Source organism: Sabethes cyaneus, chromosome 1 (genome assembly GCF_943734655.1).
Source record: "Sabethes cyaneus chromosome 1, idSabCyanKW18_F2, whole genome shotgun sequence".
Lineage (NCBI taxonomy): Eukaryota > Metazoa > Arthropoda > Insecta > Diptera > Culicidae > Sabethes > Sabethes cyaneus.
In genome coordinates, this window is record NC_071353.1 from 166513992 (window position 1) to 166528073 (window position 14082).

Here is a 14082-nt window from a genome sequence, read left to right on the forward strand (position 1 = left end):
TCTACCTACACACATAGGCAAGTCCTTGAAGTGATGATGGCTTTCCCCTACTACTACTACTACTACTACTACTACTACTACTACTACTACTACTACTACTACTACTACTACTACTACTACTACTACTACTACTACTACTACTACTACTACTACTACTACTACTACTACTACTACTACTACTACTACTACTACTACTACTACTACTACTACTACTACTACTACTACTACTACTACTACTACTACTACTACTACTACTACTACTACTACTACTACTACTACTACTACTACTACTACTACTACTACTACTACTACTACTACTACTACTACTACTACTACTACTACTACTACTACTACTACTACTACTACTACTACTACTACTACTACTACTACTACTACTACTACTACTACTACTACTACTACTACTACTACTACTACTACTACTACTACTACTACTACTACTACTACTACTACTACTACTACTACTACTACTACTACTACTACTACTACTACTACTACTACTACTACTACTACTACTACTACTACTACTACTACTACTACTACTACTACTACTACTACTACTACTACTACTACTACTACTACTACTACTACTACTACTACTACTACTACTACTACTACTACTACTACTACTACTACTACTACTACTACTACTACTACTACTACTACTACTACTACTACTACTACTACTACTACTACTACTACTACTACTACTACTACTACTACTACTACTACTACTACTACTACTACTACTACTACTACTACTACTACTACTACTACTACTACTACTACTACTACTACTACTACTACTACTACTACTACTACTACTACTACTACTACTACTACTACTACTACTACTACTACTACTACTACTACTACTACTACTACTACTACTACTACTACTACTACTACTACTACTACTACTACTACTACTACTACTACTACTACTACTACTACTACTACTACTACTACTACTACTACTACTACTACTACTACTACTACTACTACTACTACTACTACTACTACTACTACTACTACTACTACTACTACTACTACTACTACTACTACTACTACTACTACTACTACTACTACTACTACTACTACTACTACTACTACTACTACTACTACTACTACTACTACTACTACTACTACTACTACTACTACTACTACTACTACTACTACTACTACTACTACTACTACTACTACTACTACTACTACTACTACTACTACTACTACTACTACTACTACTACTACTACTACTACTACTACTACTACTACTACTACTACTACTACTACTACTACTACTACTACTACTACTACTACTACTACTACTACTACTACTACTACTACTACTACTACTACTACTACTACTACTACTACTACTACATTAACGCATATAATGATGAAACTTTCTATCTGCCGTCAAAGTGAAAAATGCTAGTTCATATTGACAGCGTACATCTCATTAAAGTTAACTATTCTGCTCGTTTTATGCTCTCAGAAAGAATAAAGTTATGCTTTTGTATGCTGCATGTAGCGTACTTTTGCTTTTGGTCACTAAATGAAACTTTCATTTTTTTCCGCAAAGTTTATAAAAAACCGTAGTTTTGAGCACTTGATCCGTAGGTCCGTAGAAAATTCCTAAATCCGTAGAACTACGGATAAATCCGTAGATCTGGAATCAAGTGTACCCCAATCACCCCAATTAAAGACGTAGTCCTACGTCAAAAACGGCGATCGGCTCGATTGCTCTAACTACCGTGGCGTTACGCTGGTCAACGCCGCCTCACGGTGCTCTCCCAGATTTTGTTACGTCGTCTATCATCAATAGCAAGAGAATCCGCAGGACATTATCAGGCGGGCTTTATGGGGGCCCGTACTACTACGGATCAAGTTTTCATTCTCCGACAAATCCTCCAGACATGTCGGGAGTACAATGTGCCACCGCATCATATTTTCGTTAATTTCAGGGCAGCATACGATACAGTCGAGCGCAACCAGCTATGGCAGATAATGCACAAGAAAGGTTTCGCGGAGAAAATGACGCAGCTGATCAAGCCACCCTGGAGTGAGTGATGTGCTATATGCGTGTTTTGGGGGAACTGTCGAGTCCCCCTGAATCGCGCTTAGGCTTGGGGCAAGGGGATGCACAGTTCTGTATGTTATTTAGCTACGCTATTGAAGGTGAGATCCGGCGAGTGGGCATCGAAACGAGATGAACGATCATAGGCAAAAGTAGTTTAAAAAGTTTGAATCACCGAATCGTTCCGGTCATTACCATAAGGACAGCAAACGCAAGATACTTCTATGAATATTGTAGATTAATATTGGGTTGAAACAATTTTTTTTATATAACGTTGAAAATATTTTGTTTTCTAAATTTTCGCCAACAATGGCAAGCTAGTTTTTCATATTTTTTGAGAGCTAAATAATTTTTTATCATTACTTTTGAAAAAGTATAAATTTTATAATTTTATTTCTTTTATAAATAAAGGTTCAATGATGAAACGAAGATAAATGGTGCATTTTGTAAGGAAACGGATATTCGCAGTTTTTCAGATTATTATCTTGCTAACAAATTTGTTTTGAGTAACCAGGTGAGAAACAAACATAGTTTCCTTTGTAAAAAACAATTCTTGCCATGAGGCCGCAGGAAATAGAAGACTAGGAAAAAGTATGCTTCGAGGGAACCGTAAAGAGAGAAAAATTTGCGGGAAAGCAACAGAAATGAAGGATAAGAGTGTCGAAGTTTAAAAGGGGAAAATAATATCCCTTAAGAAATATATTGAAAATTAATAACATGTTGACTAATTGCTGATTATTTTTTGAATATATCTTAAAATGTATTCATTCTTAATAGTAAGCCATCAAATTAACTTTGAGATCGGTGCAATGTATTGCATGTCCAACCATTGGACAATAAGTGTCCAACTATAGGGCAATACGGTTTCAGAACTGTTCAACGATTGGGCATTCAAGCGATGTCAAAAAATCACATATTTTTGCACGAAAAGGTTATTTATTTCGTGAAAATGGCCATGTAATGTGAACATATTTTGTATCTGATACAGATTTTTATGTTTCTGTCTATTTGTAATTATTTGTTTAGCAAATATCGTTAAAACTCAAAACCCAGAGGCTTAGCTGTGCGATCATTGGCAAATTACCCTATATGATAGGAAGAAGCTCCAAAGAAAACCACGTTCACCTCTCACGGACAATGACTATTGACAGCGTTGAACTCGAAGTAGTTCATGAGTTCATATACTTGGGATCTCTGGTCACCGCCGACAATAATACGAGTAAGGAGATTAGAAGAAGCCTTCAAGCTGAAATTCGGGCCTACAATGCCTTCGATGAAGGAGCATACACCGCCGCACAAAACTGACGATGTACAAAAAGCTAATCAAACCGGTAGTCCTCCACGGACTTGAGACAGTAACTTTGCTTATGGAAGACATACGTGCATTTGGACGAAAGGTGATGCGGACTATTTTTGGCGGAGTACAAACGCAAAGCGGAGAGTAGCGCAGGGATACTATGAGACACGAGTTGCAGGCACTACTAGGATAGATTCCCATCGTACATCAGGCGAAAGTTGGAAGACTACGGTGGGCCGGTCACGTCGCAAGGATGCTGGTCGACTGTACAGTGAAATCCGTTCTCTTCAGCAACCCCACCGCAATTAGTGATAGTTTTTCCCCCTAGTATATGGAAAAAGACAAAAAGAGAAGTAGGCTGAAGAAACAGTGCGGTACCCTACATGTCTAATTCAAAAACTACAAGCAAAACTGTTCCTAATGGTAGCGCAGCCGCAATGATACAAATCGTGAAAAAATAAGTTTTAACAACGGAACAAATAACTTTTAATTCCTTTATCCAACTCGGACGATAGATTACCTCCAGAGCTAGAGAAACCTAACCAGTTCCTAGCCATAAGTCACTTTCGATTGTCGGCTCAGTAATAAAAACAGGCTCCAGTAAGCCAATCGAACACGTTTTCTCGCCCCTCCTCGGTTCCGTTCCTCCGGTGAGATCTTGCTGGCAGAATTGTACACCGTCAATTGAGAGCCTGTCGTGTGCTGGCTGGCTAGCAATGTTAGTTATTCTTCTGTCCTCGGTAGCCTCGAGATGCCAACAAACCCGGGGCCTCTTTCACTTAGTATTGCATCTTCATTTAGACTGAGTGTCAGTTGAAGTAAATAAATAAATAATAATAAAAATAATAATAATACCTTTCGTTTGGTATCAAATTAATGAAAATTGGTTCAATCGTTCAAAAGTTGTGATTGGAAAAAAAAGTTTTGGCTAAACGACGGTTTGAGGGCCCTTTCTGTCCCAGAAAGAGACTACCCAAACGCCAAATGAAAAATGTGGTATTAAAATTCGATAAAAATAAATAGGAACGTTTTCAAAATTTGAAAAAAAAATCTGACCACTTCTAAATTTTGGATACTTTTTTCATTAAATTTCTGAGTAAGTATGAGTAGGTTGCTATTGATTTGAGCAAGTAAGATTTCATCAATTATTTTAATTTCAAATTTATCAATTGACATTTTGACTGGCAAAACCAATTCCCATGAAATTTTGCAGATACATTCGCAGTGTTAAAACAGTTATAATCCTCTGTGATTTGTTATCCTGTCCAACCTCCAACCTCCTGTCACTTTCTCTATTATAGTCACACGCTTCCGAAAATTACCCAAATAATGCGCAAACCACACGCTTTATACATTCCTTGCACATCGTCTAATATGGTGTAAATACCAGGATGCCACATCCTCCCCCTGCGTAAAATGAAAACAATTCAATATGATATTATTTCAGGTCCGTCAGATCAGATCAGGTCAGATTATTTTCATTGTTAGTACAGTCGATAAATTATTCTTGTTATTTATAATGAAATTCATCAACTCTCACACATAACCTTTTACTTTTTCGGTGACAATCCGCTGATCGAATCTCCGCCGAATTCAGGAGCCGTCTCTACGTTTCTCTCCAGTCGCTTCTAATACCCTTCTGCTCTAGCATCCACGTCAACAGCGCTCATCCAACGGGTACGGGATGACTGCTTCTGTCGGATTCTCTGCTAAATATTGTTTTCGCTGGTCTCTCATCTGGCATCTTTGCTACGTGGCCAGCCCATATTGTAGCCTGCCGTGCTTCATTCGTTTCACAATATCTGCATTTTTGTATACTTGGAATATTTCACGATTGATGCGCTTGCGCAAATCTTACGCTCATAAATGCCACCCCCTTACGAAAAAGTCGGATGCCTGGCAGAAATCGAACAGAAACTGTCTTCATTTTTCGCTCGATTCTGTTTAAGTCAAATGTGACACTTTGAGGCAGGAGAAAAGAGGTTCATCAGTTTTGGGCAAAAGGTAAGAGAATAATATGGAACATGACAAAGCAGGTATAATTTAATTGTTAACCTGTTTATTGCACGCTTCTTGCTGCTACAGTCCGCTGCTTCTACCCCTTAAAAACGGAGGGAAAGCTGAATCGGTACAAAACCGGTTTTTATTCGAAACCTCTGGCAGAAATCGAACGGAAATCCGGCAGAAAAACCGTAAGGCGAATTTTCTGCCCGAATCGGATGTTGCATTTCTGCTAGTTTTCACGGGTGACGGGGGCCACAAATCCGGCAGAATGTCTGGCAGAGAAAGTTTTTCGCTGCCAGAATTTTGTTCGATTTCTGCCGGACGCGCCTAAGCGGGCAAGAGCTCGTCGGTCGCTCACTTTCAACGTCCACGTTTTGTGTCCATAGAGTATCACCGAGAGAATCAGCGTCTTATAGAGCGGGAGTTTTGTACGGAGTTGGCTACATAATCCGTAGAAGGCACTGTTGGCAGCCGCTATTCGCCTTTTTACTACACGACTCACATCGTTGTCACATAACACTACCGTACCAAGGTAAACAGATTTGTCGACCACCTCAAAACTATCTCCATGTATCACTCCCGCAGTTCCGACACCCGAAGGGGTACCATGCTAAGCATGACATGCTCTCTACCAGCCACCATACCTTTTGTTTCGGTAGAATTTGTGATAAGCCCTATCCTCGTAGCTTCCTCTTTAAGATGCATGTACGCTTCTTCCACAGCTCTACGGTTACCACCGATAATTTCGATGTCGTCCGCAAACCCTAGGAGTATGTGAGATTATGGTACTGCTTCTTTGCACGCCTGCCCTTCGGATAGCACCTTCCAATGCGATGTTGAACAGCAAATTCGATAGTCCGTCAGCTTGCTTCAACGTCACAAACGAGTCCAATGTCTCACCCGCTATCCTGATGCATGATTTTGAACCATCAAAAGTAGCACGTATCAGCCTAATCAGTTTTGGTGGAAAACCATGTTCAAGCATAATCTACCACAGCTCATTTCGTTTTACTGAAGCGTACATCGCTTTGAAATCTATAGGCAAATGGTGAGTCTGCAAGTTGAATTTCCGGAATTTATCGAGGATGCAACGAAGGTGAACGCTTAGTCCGTCGTACAACGTCCCTCTCGAAAATCGCACTGATATTCGCCAACAAAGGTTTCCTGCAACGGCCTCAGTCTGAGCAACAGGATGCGGGAGAGAATTTTTTATGCAGAATTGAGGAGACTAATGCCTCGATAATTCCTCCTCAGTCCACGCCACAGTTTTAAAGTTGGGAACAAACGGCTGTATTGTGCAATCCATCAGGTTATACCACCTGATGGATTGCACAATACAGCCGTTTGTTCCCGAGTTTAAAAAGTTCGGCTGGGATGCCGTCCTTTCCAACTGTTGTTGTTTAGCCGCAGGCTATTGTCATTTGTGATAGGATGGAAGCTTTCTCGACCAATAACGGAATAAAGGAAATCTTCGCGTACGACCTGTGTATTTGTATTGTATCCCCGATGCCTATCTTTATGTCATGTCTTGGGCACTCTCCAACTCCATATGTCCTCCCAAGAAGATCATAAAACTCCTCGTTTACTTCACCGGGTTTGTAAGATACGCATATCCGTCTCTACCATATCTTATCAATGATATGATATATTTCTGAACTTTACCTTCCTGAAGTCAAGGTCATAATAAATTAACGTTTTCAAAACATTGGCCTTAGATTCATCCTTAATCTTCATCTTCAATGGTGTTAGCTTTAGGCTTCTCCCAACTCAACTCTAACACGTTACCATCCCATGCAACAATGTGAGTTTTATTGTACTCTTATGGTGGTTTTTATGACCAATTTTGGTTGTAAATGCCATCATAAGACTATAATAAAACCCAAATTGTTACTCGGGATGGGCCTTTCCCTGCTCAATCTTAATATGGTTTGACCATGGACTCTCTCTCTTCTCTTTCTCTCTCTCTCTCGCGCTCGGCGTTCATTAACATTGGCCATAGTTTTTTTCTGGCTCAACTTCGGTCATGGTCTTTCACCGGCTCAACCTTAATCAAGCTTCAAGCTTGGTTATTTTTTTACCAGTTCAATTTTTACAACTTACACCTTTTTACACCGTGCCACCACATCTTCACAGTGGAGTCGTACGCCACTAGCACGAATAAATGAACCATTGCACTAGCGAAAGAAACTTCCAACGATCAATCGAGAATCGAACTACTAAAAACCTGCATCGGATGGGCAATTGAAGGGTTGAATTTGTGGAAAAAAACAAAACAGCAATATATTATCCACTTGTACCCCTTTGTGCAACCCAAATCCTTCAGCAAAACAACACAAATCCAAAACATTTGCCATTCCCGTGTAAATCGCACTCAGAAATATATTTATTTTCTCTTACTTCAACCACACCGAAGGTTCAATTTGGCAGTAGATCGCCAATGTGATATTTCATAGTTTGGTATCCTGCGCGACTGACTGAAAATTGATGATAGAGCTTTCATTTGGTACTAAGATCGTTCCAAATCGGTTGTGTGGTTCCGGAGAAAATCGCATCACGTAGTTTCACATTCTTGTTGATAGCTTTTAAACGAAATGTCGGAACACTCTATCCATTGATATATGATGACTCGGCCTCGGATTAACTTCATGTTTTTCGACTAATTTCTAAACCATTGTTATATTATAACAAAGATAAAAGCAGTCCAAAATGTAAACAAGGAGTCAGTTGACGGCGATGGCAAGATGGCGTCACAATAACAGGATGCTAACAATGACGATGAGATATTGGTAATCCTTTTAGCGACTGTCGTCAATATATTCGCTTATACTGACAAAACACCACAATCAAAAGCTAATCAGTTACCGAACGGATTTTCGCTCGGTCACGGCGAAAGAGTGACAAACGCAATAAGTGACAGCATGTACATGATGGATAGGAAAATGGTCGCTTCTCAACGATGTGTAATTTGAAATACGCCTTCCTCACTATCATCAACCATTCACTGCTGATCGTAACAATTGATTAGACATTTCAGGCGCGCGTTCAGGCGCTCATCGAACCTTGGAGTCAAAACAACCCGGAAACGGCCGCCAGGAACGTGAGGCATTTCCTACGCGCTGTGAGAGGGCAGAACATCGAACGAAGCCCAGAGTGGCTCGCGGGATAAATAATGCAATAAACATGAATTGACTGTCAATGCAACGTGCCCGGCGTTGTAGATGAGAGTGAATGCGAAAATTATTGCGTCGATGGTTTCGCCACCCGCAATCGTAGACCGGATTCTCTGTTCTGTTGCCGATAACCGATTCCGTTTCCATTGCTTGCTCCAGCCCAGCCCCATACTTTCTAGAGTGGTAAATTGGCAGCGTGACTGGACTGCCTTAAAATTATTCTCTTTTTTTTTTGGACAGAATGTTCTATAGTATGAAATTAAAAAGAAAACGCTAAGGATGCTTGCGTGAAGAATGGTTACCTCCGGAAGCCAAAGACACACGTACATTTCCGCCTGCCTTTTCCTGCTTTCGGCCGTTTAAATAGGCTATTAAATGTTGCTTAATTACCCGATGTTGGTCACTCACTAGCACCACCGCTAGATTTAACCGTGACAGTTTAACAAATAAAACATGGAACATTTTAATTTACTTTCATTCGTTTTCTAGCAAAATTTCGGCAAATCACTGTCAGAGTTGAAGTATTTCTCGATACGATAAAACCTTCCTTTGATGGTGGGTTCGTTCCACTTTCAGCATCGTTCCAGAAACTTTGCGAAGGTAGAGGCAATCTTACCTACTTACTTACTTAGTCTGGAAACCATTTTTGACGTAGGACTACGTCTTTGTTTACTATACTGGGACTGGGTAGCACTTTGTGAAAACGAAAATAGAAGTGTAACGTTTGAATGAAAGATTTCAAATGTTAATAACTACCAAACTACTGAACGAAACTGAACAATTTACATGTCGTTGGATAGATAAAATGACCAGCAATTTTAGGGGGGGTAGAGAACAATTTTAAGAGGACGTAAGAGGCGGAGTTCCCATACAAATGAAATATAAATTTCCTCATAACTCATTTCCTCACTAATCAAGCAAATGGAACCAAATTTGACATGTGGGGGTTATTGGAGGCATGAATTTATTTTAGGATGGTTTGAGGATAAGGACTCTCATACAAATAAAACAGTAATTTTTGCGAATGAGCCAAATTTGTAAATAAATTGTAAATTTGTAGCTATGTAACAAGCGCTAAGCTGTGAAAGTAAACTAGTAAAATCGTCTCGGAGCAAAAGACAGTGAATTGACGCAGCTAACTTGCGTGCCTGTTGCCATTCATGTCAAAAGAGAAGGACATTCGAATGGCACGTCATATTTGCGAAGAACGTGCTTTGACTTTAATATTATTTGCAACCAATGGCCCTTTTAAAGGCGACAAGCTAGTTAGAGTAAAATTATTGAAACATGTCAAACTACGTATAATCATATTCAATAGTACAATAATCTGTGGGCTGGTCATTCATTATCATTTCAACCTTTATGATGCACACAAGTGATTTTTTAAAGAAATCTCTGTCTCATTGGTTGCAGGCCTTGTACTTATTAACCCCCGTCCTCGTATTTTCATAGCCACCATCGCATTCAATGAAGAATTGAATCTGAATATTTCGCTCTTCTCTTTTAAACATTCACTTAAACAATGGCACTAACAGATTCGTATAAACATACATATGCCAGAAATGCAGTTTACATTAGTCCTTGATCTAATGCTCTGATATAGTCCTACGTCATCCTTTCGTACAATCCTTAGGGCTGTATATCTTCTAGTTTTTCAGAATAGTTGTCCGGCGTTCTAGCAACATGTCCTAGCACCCACCGTTCGAAAACTCCGAGTACTCGCAGGTCCTCTTCTAGCAACGTCCACGCTCGTAGAGGACAACCGGTCTAGCGTGTTGTACAGAGTGCACTTTGTACGGAGGCTCAGAGTGCTCGAACGCATGTGTTTGTGGAGTTCGTAGTAGGCCCGACTCTCGCTGATAATACCCCTTTTAATCTCAGGGCTGGCATTGTTGCCTCTGTTGCCAGTGAGCCAAGGTATACGATCTCGTCGAGTACCTCAAATTTATCCCCGTCGATTACCATGGTACCGCCTAAGCGGGCCCTGTCGCACTCGATCCCGCCCGCCAGCATATACTACGTTTTAGACGCATTCTTCTTCAACCCAATCTTCTCTGCTTCGCGTTTTAGTGTGGTGTACTGACCTTCCACCGCCTCAGATGTTCTGCCGACAGCATTCACGTCGTCAGAAATGCAAATAAATTGACTGCCTTTATTGAAAAACGGGCCCCGCTTTTCGATCACCGCTCGTGTTATAAGACCTTTAAGCGTTGTATAATGTTGAAGCCCCCTGTGAGATTCGAATGGGTCCGACAACCCACTCGAGATTCTCACACAGCACTGGATCCCATGCATCGTAGCCATGACGTCTAGTAAGCATACTCGGAAAGCCGTATTTCTCCAGTATTTTTCATAGCTCTTGTTGGATTACACTATCATATGCAGCTTTGAAATCAATGAACAGGTGATCCGTGGGGACTCAGAATTTGCGGCACTTCTGGAGGATCTGCCACCAGGGTGAAGATTTGGCCTGTTGTAGGTCGATCCTCGATAAAGAAGGCCTAATAATATCCCACGAATCTATTGGCGATAGTCGATGGAAGATGACTTGGGAAAACACTTTCTAGGCGGTAGTGTCTTTCCACTCCTCCGGTAGTCGTTCCGTATCCATCCAATACCATCCTTTCCCGCTGATGCTGTTGTTCTTCAACTGCTGGATAGCTTCTTTAACTTCGCTTATCGATGCGGGTGGCACATCTTCGTTGCTTGCTCCAGCAATGAGGTCATTTCCTTCATTATTATGTGTCGTGACCAGACATTTTGATGGCAATTTTAGTGGCAACAAACACGGTGTCCAATCGTGTTAACTATTCAGTTTTTTACGAGCCATAATGGCGGACGTGTTCGTAATATTTGAATAGCATTTTTGACATTTCCCTAAAACATCGCACGTTTTCTTTCCGAGCGTTCACGGTAAAACTAAAGGAATGTACGTAAAGAAAACGTGCGATGTATTAGGGAAATGTCAGAAATGCTGTTCAAATATTACGAACACGTCCGCCATTATGGCTCGTAAAAAGCTGGATAGCTAACAGAATACAATCGTCTTAACCTCTATAGCAGAACTTCTCTGATTCTGATGTATGAAAACGCTCTAGTAGGCGGTGATTAAAGCTAAGTTACCGTAACCATATGAAATTATGAATAAACACTTTTCTCCAAGCAGTATAAGACCATCTTTGGCGGTGTATATGAGGACAGTGTATCCAGCTTTTTATCAGCCATAATGGCCCATGTGTTCGTAATATTTGCACAGCATTTTTGACATTTCCCTAATACATTGCACGTTTTCTTTCCGTACATTCCTTTAGTACATTCCTCTACCGTGAACGCACGGAGAGAAAACGTGCGATGTATTAAGGAAATGTCAAAAATGCTGTTCAAATATTACGAACACGTCCTCCATTATGGCTCGTAAAAAGCTGGATTCGGCGAACAAAGTATCCAGAAAGTTGGAAGGGTACCATGGGCAGGACATTTTGTGAGAATGCCGGACTGTTGGATCTTGGCTTTAGATTAATAGACTCAATGTCTATCCAGCTTTTTACGCGCTATAATGGTGGCCGCTATAAATTGTGTTCGTAATATGCGAACAATCTTTTTGACAACTCTGCATACATCAAATCTGGCACTTTTCTCTTGCAACCCTACCGTGCTCTTTCTTTCGTTTACGCCAAAGAAGGAGAGCAAAAATGTGCGAAATGTAAACAAAACTATTGCTCTCCTTCTTTTGCGTAAACGAAAGAAAGAGCAACACTACCGTACAGGAGAAGAGTGCCCAGTTTTGATGGATGCAGAGTTGTCAAAAAGATGGTTCGAATATTACGAACACAATTTATAGGGTCCGCCATTATAGCGCGTAAAAAGCTGGATTCTCTGTTATATTTTTATCCAGCTTTTTACGAGCCATAGTGGCGGACGTGTTCGTAATATTTGAACGGCATATTTGACATTTCACTAATACATCGTACGTCTTGTTTCCACGCGTTCACGGTAAAACTAAAGGAATGAACGGAAAGAAAACGTGCGATGTATTAGGGAAATGTCAAAAATGCTGTTCAAATATTACGAACACGTCCGCCATTATGGCTTGTAAAAAGCTGGATTGTCTTTTCATGGTCCTTTTGCCAACTTTCCATCGTATTTTCGTTTTATGACATTGTTCTCATTTTATTATCTTTCGTCCTATTTGTTGCCTAGACAATAAAAATGTTGTTTTTCTCTTGTCGTTTCGTTATTCTTTTGGCGTGCTTTTGACGACGTATTATTCGCCATCTTTTCGTAGTCTTTTGTTGCATGTTTTATCTTCTGTTTGAAACTTTTTAAATGTCTCTTTCCCATTTTTATCGTGTTTCGTGATGCAGTTTTTTGGCATCTTTTTGCCGAATTTTTTTCTCTTTTTTATCACTGTTCCATTGATTTTTATTCACATTTTCGTCAACATTCCGTTGTCTTTTCGTTACTTTTTTATTTATTTTAGTCATTTTTCATCGCTTTCTGGAGGATCAAATGACCAAGAGTTTTTATTTGTCGCGTAAAAAGAGCATATTGAAGAATTCCTTCTACTTGATTATAAAGAACAATATTATTCGCTTGATTTTGAAGTATTACGGAATTGCCAAAATAAAAATGAAAAGTCTTAGCCATTTTGTCGTGCTCCATCCAGGAAAACAGTCACATTTATATAGGACTAGCTCACCCGACAAACTTCGTATTGCCACAAATTAACCACATAACCACATGTGTTGTACATAAATCATGAATCTCGGATGATCTTTGTCACAATCTCGAGTTTGGAAGTTTCTGAGGAGTTCAACCTTAGATGATTCATTTTGGCAGTTACGTAACTATGAAAGCATCCCAGGTAACCAATAAGCATCACCAATGCTATTCAAATGTAGGCTAATAAGCATTTAAGTCGCCTTAAATGCTACTTAAATGCTATTTTGGCAAAATATACAGCTACTTTACTGATAACCTTCTTATAGTGCTCACAATGCTAATTTACAGCTAATTACCGACACGAAGAATTTGAGTACAATTTTGGATGCCAATTTACAACACCTACGCAGTCAAAAAGCTAATATACAACAACGTACAGTATAAAATGCCAGATACGCTGATTTGTTGCTTATGTTAATGCTTATTAGTTACCAGGAATAGGCAGTTTAATATACAAATTTGCAATTTTTCCTCACAGTAAAGCAGAAAACAACTCCCCTGTCCCCTCATTGCATAGCCAGAAAGCGGATAGTAATATTCGTCACGATTGTACAACATTTCGCCGAATATCATTTTGCGAAAAACCTTAAGCGGAATGTACCATTTCACGGAAAACGTTTTTGTGGAAAGTACCATTTCGCGATCCTCTCCTTATTCGCTGTCGCTCGTTTCGGAAAACCCAGATAGACCTTTGAAAACAAATAAACCTATACAGTAGTGATTTCTGCGAGGAGTTGCCTCCCCCCAGAGGGCGGCGCTTCTGACGGCGGGTCGCCGGCAACACTCGCGGC